Source organism: Sminthopsis crassicaudata, chromosome 5 (genome assembly GCF_048593235.1).
Source record: "Sminthopsis crassicaudata isolate SCR6 chromosome 5, ASM4859323v1, whole genome shotgun sequence".
NCBI classification, from domain to species: domain Eukaryota; kingdom Metazoa; phylum Chordata; class Mammalia; order Dasyuromorphia; family Dasyuridae; genus Sminthopsis; species Sminthopsis crassicaudata.
In genome coordinates, this window is record NC_133621.1 from 37,162,562 (window position 1) to 37,169,251 (window position 6,690).

General features: G+C 41.3%; 1 pseudogene; it reads right to left on the reverse strand.

The window, feature by feature from the left end:
• Positions 1-3,952: 3,952 nt before the first annotated feature.
• LOC141543825 (RNA polymerase II elongation factor ELL2 pseudogene) lies at positions 3,953-5,911 on the reverse strand (annotated as a pseudogene).
• Positions 5,912-6,690: the final 779 nt, after the last annotated feature.

The following is a 6,690-nucleotide window of genomic DNA, read 5'->3' on the forward strand; positions in this document are numbered from 1 at the left end:
TCTCCTATTAGATGCAAGTTCCTCGAGGGAAGGAGCCATTATGCTAATCTCTCTATTCCCCTTACCCTAAGTGCCCAGCCAGAATATGGGTTTATTTATTTTTTTTTCAAGATCAAGAAGATCTTCATCTTCTTTTTTGTTTCTTAAGTTTTTATAAGTATAACATTTTTGACAGTACATATGCATAGGTAATTTTTTTTTTACAACCTTATCCCCTGTCCTACCTTTTCTTCCGGGTTTCCCCCTCCTTCCCTCCACCCTCTCCCCTAGATGGCAGGCATTCCCATACATCTTAAATATCTTATAGTATATCCTAGGTACAATATATATGTGCAGAACCCCATTCTGTTGTTGTTGCAAAGGAAGGATTGTATTCTCAAGGTATAAATAATCTGGGAAGAGAAACCAAACCAAACCAGACCAAACCAAACCAAAAACCAATGCTCCTAGTTTACACTCATTTCCCAGTGTCCCTTCTCTGGGTGTAGCTGATTCTGTCCATCATTGACCAATTGGAATTGGATCAGCTCTTCTCTATGTTGAAGATATCCACTTCCATCAGAATACATCCTCATTCAGTATCATTGTTGAAGTTTATAATGATCCCCTCGTTTTACTCGTTTCACTCAGCATCAGTTGATATAAGTCTCTCCAAGCCTCTCCGTATTCCTCCAGTTGGTCATTTCTTACAGAACAATAATATTCCATAACATTCATATACCATAATTTACCCAACCATTCTCCAATTGATGGACATCCATTCATTTTCCAGGTTTAGCCACTATGACAAGGGCTGCCAGAAACATTTTGGCACACCTTTCCCTTCTTTAGTATATCCTTGGGATATAAGCCCAGTAGTAGCACTGCTGGGTCAAAGGGTATGCACATTGTGATAACTTTTGGGGCATAATTCCACATTGCTCTCCAGAATGGTTGGATTCTTTCACAACTCCACCGACAATGCATCAGTGTCCCAGTTTTCCCACAGCCCCTCCAACGTTCATCGTTATTAGTTCCTGTCATCTTAGCCAATCTGACAGGTGTCCAATGATATCTCAGAGTTGTCTTAATTTGCATTTCTCTGACCAATCGTGGTTTGGAACACTCTTTCATATGAGTGGAAATAGTTTTAATTTCATCATCTGAAAATTGTCTGTTCATATCCTTTGACCATTTATCAATTGGAGAATGGCTTGATTTCCTATAAAGTCAAGTCAATTTTCTGTATAATTTGGAGATGAGCCCTTTATCAGAACCTTTAACTGTAAAAATGTTTACCCAATTTGTTACTTCCCTTCTAATCTTGTTGGCATTAGTTTTGCTTGTGCAGCAACTTTTTAATTTGGCGTCATCAAAATTTTCTATTTTGTGATCAATACTGGTCTCTAGTTCTCCCTTGGACAACAACTCTTTCCTCCTCCACAAGTCCGAGAGGGAAACCATCCCATGTTCCTCCATTTTATTTATGATTTCGTTCTTTATGCCTAAATCTCGGACCCATTTTGTTCTTATCTTAGTATGGGGTGTTCAATGTGGGTCCATGCCTAGTTTCTGCCATACTAATTTCCAGTTTTCTCAGCAGTTTTTGTCATGTGACTTCTACCAAACATTTAAAGAACAATTAGCCCAATGTTATATAAACTATTTGGGAAAAGAGGGGATGAAGGAAGGTTGAAAACAGAAAGAAAACAATAGACCAATCTCCTTAATGAATATTGATGCTAAAATCTTAAATAAGATATTAGCAAAAAGACTTCAGAAAATCATCCGCAGGATAATACACTATGATCAAGTAGGATTCACACGAGCAATACAAGGCTGGTTTAATATTAGGATAACTATTAGTATAATTAACCATATTAATAATCAAATTAATAAAAACCATATGACTTTGTCAGGAGATGCAGAAAAAACATTTGATAAAATACAACATCCATTCCTACTAAAAAACACTTGAGAGTATAGGAATAAATGGACTATTCCTTAGAATAATCAGGATCAAATATTTCTTTATCCCCCAAAGACAACATCCATTCCTATTAAAAACACTTGAGGGTATAGGAATAAATGGACTACTCTTTAAAATAGTCAGGAGCATATATTTAAAACTATCAGTAAGCATCATATGTAATGGGGATAACCTGGAACCTTTCCCAGTAAGATCAGAAGTGAAACAAGGTTGCCCACTATCACCATTACTATTCAATAATGTATTAGAAATGCTAGCCTCGGCAATAAAAGTCGTGAAACAGATTAAGGGAATAATTTGCTATTGGCTAAGAAATAGATTAGTGGATCATTGGAACACCTTAGGTTCACAGGACAAAATAGTGTACAACTATAGCAATCTAGAGTTTGACAAACCCAAAGATACCAACTTTTGGGATAAGAATTCATTATTTGAAAAAAGCTGTTGGGAAAAATGGAAATTAGTATGGCAGAAATTAGATATGGACTCACACTTAACACCATATACCAAGGTAAGATCAAAATGAGTCCATGATTTATGCATAAAGAATGAGATCATAAATAGATTAGAGGAATATAGGATAGTTTACCTCTCAGACTTGTGGAAAAGGAAGGAATTTAGGACCAATGGAGAACTAGAGATCATTATTGATCACAAAATAGAAGATTTTGATTACATGAAATTAAAAAACTTTTGTACAAAAAAAACAAAACAAAAACAAAACAAAAAAAAACTAATGCAAACAAGATTAGAAGGGAAGTAACAAATTGGGAAAATATGTTTACAGATGAAGATTTTGATAAAGGTCTCATTTCCAAAATATATAGAGAACGGACTCTAATTTATAAGAAATCAAACCATTCCCCAATTGATAAATGGTCAAAGGATAGGAACAGAAAATTTTCAGATGATGAAAGTGAAACGACTTCCATTCATATGAAAGAGTGTTCCAAATCACTCTTGATCAAAGAAATACCAATTAAGACTACTCTGAGATACCACTACACTTCTGTCATTTTGGCTAAGATGACAGGAAAAGATCATAATGAATGTTGGAGGGAATGCGGGAAAACTGGGACACTGAGGCCTTGCTGGTGGAGTTGTGAAAGAATCCAGCCATTCTGGAAAGCAATTTGGAACTATGCCCAAAAAGTTATGAAAGTGTGTATATACCCTTTGATTCAGCAGTCCTACTACTGGGCTTATATCCCAAAGAAATACTAAAGAATGGAAAGGGACCTGTATGTGCCAAAATGTTTGTGGCAGCCCTATTTGAAGTGGGTAGAAAATGGAAATTGAATGGATGCCCATCAATTGGAAAATAGTTGGGTGAATTATGCTATATGAATGTTATGGAATAGTATTGCTCTGTAGGAAATGATCAGCAGGGTGAAAGATAGGCTTGGAAAGACTTCCAATGAACTGATGCTGAGTGAAATGAGCAGAACCAGGAGATCACTGTACACTACAGCAATACTACTGTATGGAGAAATATTCTGATTGAAGTGGATATCTTCAACAAAGAGAAGATCTGATTCAGTTCCAGTTGAGCAATGATGGACAGAAACAGCTACACCCAGAGAAGGAACACTGGGAGTTGAGTGTAAACTGTTTGCACTATTGTCTTTCCACCCAGGTTACTTGTTCCTTCAGAATACAATTCTTACTGTGCAAGAAGAAGTTTGGTTTTCCACACATATATTGTATCTAGGATATGCTGTTAACACATTTAACATGTGTGGGATTGCCTGTCATCTAGGGGAGGGAGTAGAGGGAGAGAGGGGGAAATTTGGAAAAAATGAATACAAGAAATATTGTGGTAAAAAAATTACAAAATAAAAAAAAAAAACGTAACCCAAAGTTTGCTAATAGTGAAACTTTCAAATGGCCAAGTTTCAATATTTTAGAATCTTCCAGCAATTCATTTGAAATTTTAAATAAATAAGCTTAAGTTTATTCACATCTTCTGGTCTAAGCAGAGGTCTAGTGCTGTTGGTCGAATTCACCTATTAGTCTTTTGATGTGAGCCAACTTGTTATGAAGATAATCACATCTGGATTTTTCTTCATGGTAATTGGGACTAGCCTGATTGAGCTTCTGATATTCTTTTAAGACCTCTTCATGAAGAGTCTGATACTCTTTGGAGCCTGGAGAAAGACGCTGACGTTTTGCATCAAGTTTCCTAAACCTTGTGGCCACCGTCTCCATTCTGGCATGCAAAGTTCTATACTCATCATACTCTGTATTGAAGTCATCTGTATAATTCTGGCGTTGCTCATGTGAGCCAATAGCAATATATTTTATTAAGTAATCTGGCAGTTCAATAGTTGATGAAGGGTCAGTGGAGGTAGGGCCAACCTCTTTAACTCCGTCATTTGAATCCAGACTAGAGCTATTTAGCTTGGCAATTTCCTCTTTCGTCTTAAGGTCTTTCCCCTTTTCCTCAATGGGCTGTTTTTGAATTGGGTCCTTTTCCTTATGTTTTTTAGATTTTTCTTTAGATTTTTTATGTGCCATTGAATGCTTGTCTTCCATGGGCTTTGCACCCTTCGACAGGATTGAATCAGGGGGTGGGATTTCCAAAGAAGTCCTAGAGGTATCTTTGTCCTGCTGGCGCTCAAAGATGCTACCATTTGGACTACAGCTGTCCATAGGTAGATCTTGAGTCCCCCTGCCTTCTGGAGTGCTAGGGGACTTGGAGCTAGACTTTGCAGTCTGAGGAGGATTTGAAACTGGAAGGTGGGTTGAAGGAAGAGGTGGTGGAGTTGGGCTGGCAGCAGTTGGAGGAGGAGGAGGAGGAGGAGGAGGAGGAGGAGAGGGAGGAGGTGATGGGGGTGGGGGTGGAGCCCCAGCATTTTTTTGAAGGGTAGAATTCAAATGACCGTTGCATGTTGGATGAGCTCTATTTGTCAGGTGAGATATCCGAGGTTTTTTATTCCTTAAAGGATCTATGAAATCTGAATCCAAGAGGCGTTTCTGAGAAGCAGAAGGCGCAGCCTCTTTCCTAGAACGTTGAGGAGCTTCTGAAGCGCTGGTGCTCGAGTCATTCTGGGGAGATGGATTCAATTTTCTCGATAGCACTAACTCCAGGGACTCTCTCTCTGTCTCATTGTATCCCGGCCAATCATTTTGGAGCTCTTGAAATACAGAATCCTTTAAGGAATAAGAGAGGTCCTTGGGATTCAGCTTGGCCACCTGTTGAAGGATGGCTCCGAGGGAGTCCTTGTCTTTTGGAGAAACGCCATCTCTCTGTAATCGAGCCAAGAGTTCTGGTTTCTTGTAAGTCTTCAGGGCCAGGAGGTGAATCACCCTGGCTCTGTAGGGCCGCCCAGAAACACTGTCCTTCAGCTGGGTCTTCCGGAGGGTAGGTGCAGGCTCAATAGGAGCTGCCCTTTTTCTCTCGGGGGCTGCCTGTGGCCCAGCTGGAGGCGCTTTCCCAATTTCTTCTCTTCTTCCTGCAATGGGTCCGCCGGCTTTGCTAACGTTTGTCCCTGGGTTCCGGGATTCCTCTTCTGCCTGCCTCCTGCCTTCTCTTGGCACTTGAGAGGAGTCCTTTGTTGCCCTGACTGTAACTTGATCTTGAATAACTCCCAGGCAGTGGAGCTGTGAGGCCCCAGAAGTGGAGACAGTTTGGCGGACGCACTCAAAGCTTTCCTGAGGGTGATCTTTGCCAGGGGTTGACAGGGAGAAGCTAAAGTTCTGCACTTCCTTTGGACGATCCTTTTTGGGAATTCTGAGCAGCCCCTCGAATCCCTGGAACTGAATGGAAGGTCTGGAAGGAGTTCCATGCTTGTGGCTCTGGTAGGTCTCCAGCGCCCGGATCGCCGTGTCCGTGAGCTTCACGTGCACCACGGTGAGATTGTCCTGGCCCAGGCTCCCGCCAGATAAGCCGTAGCGCCGCTGCTCGCGCAGACCCCCCGCCGCCGGCCCCCCCGTCGCCATGTTAAGCTCCTCAGGAGGCTGCTGCTGCCGCTGCCGCTTCTGCTAGTGCTGCTGCTGCCGCTGCTTCTGAGGCCGCTGTTGCTGCTGCTGCTGCTGCTGCTGCTGCTGCTGCTGCTGCTGCTGCTGCTGCTGCCTCTGCTGCTGCTGCTGCCTCCAGCACAGCTCCCCGCGTTGGGCGCTAAATTGGAGTGTCCTGTCTGCTCTCAATTATAAGCCTTCTCTGGGAGGAGGATTTTTCTCTGCTTTTCCTTCCGTTCTTGCGAATCTTCTCTTGTCCAAGCGTCCCCAGTCAGCTCCACCGCAGAATCTGCAATTCCCTTCTTCCGGAATCCTGGCTCCTTAAATACTCCCGGAGAATGGGCTTACAGACCAATCAGCAAGCTCTTGCGAAGGTGTCAACTCCTTTAGAGGTGGCAACTAAAGGTGTCAACTCTGAGCTAGAGAACTGTTAAGTACTGACTTAGCCCCCAGGAAGGAACCTAACGGGAAATAGAGGGAGGAGATAGCGCTCATTGTATGAATCACTCTGATATGAAGGAAGGAAAAATGAAATGAGCAGAACCTGAAGAAATTATCCATAGTAAGCATTATTGCCAGAATGGTCAACAATGAAAGAAATAGATAATCTTTTTTTAAAATCATTTTTATCATTGATCCCTAATCAATCCAATGATCAAAGAGGACTATGAAGATCCCCTCAGGAAAATGTTATCCACCTCTGAGTGAAGATTAAAGTATGTTTAGTTTTACTTTATTATTATACTTGCCTTTTCTTTTGG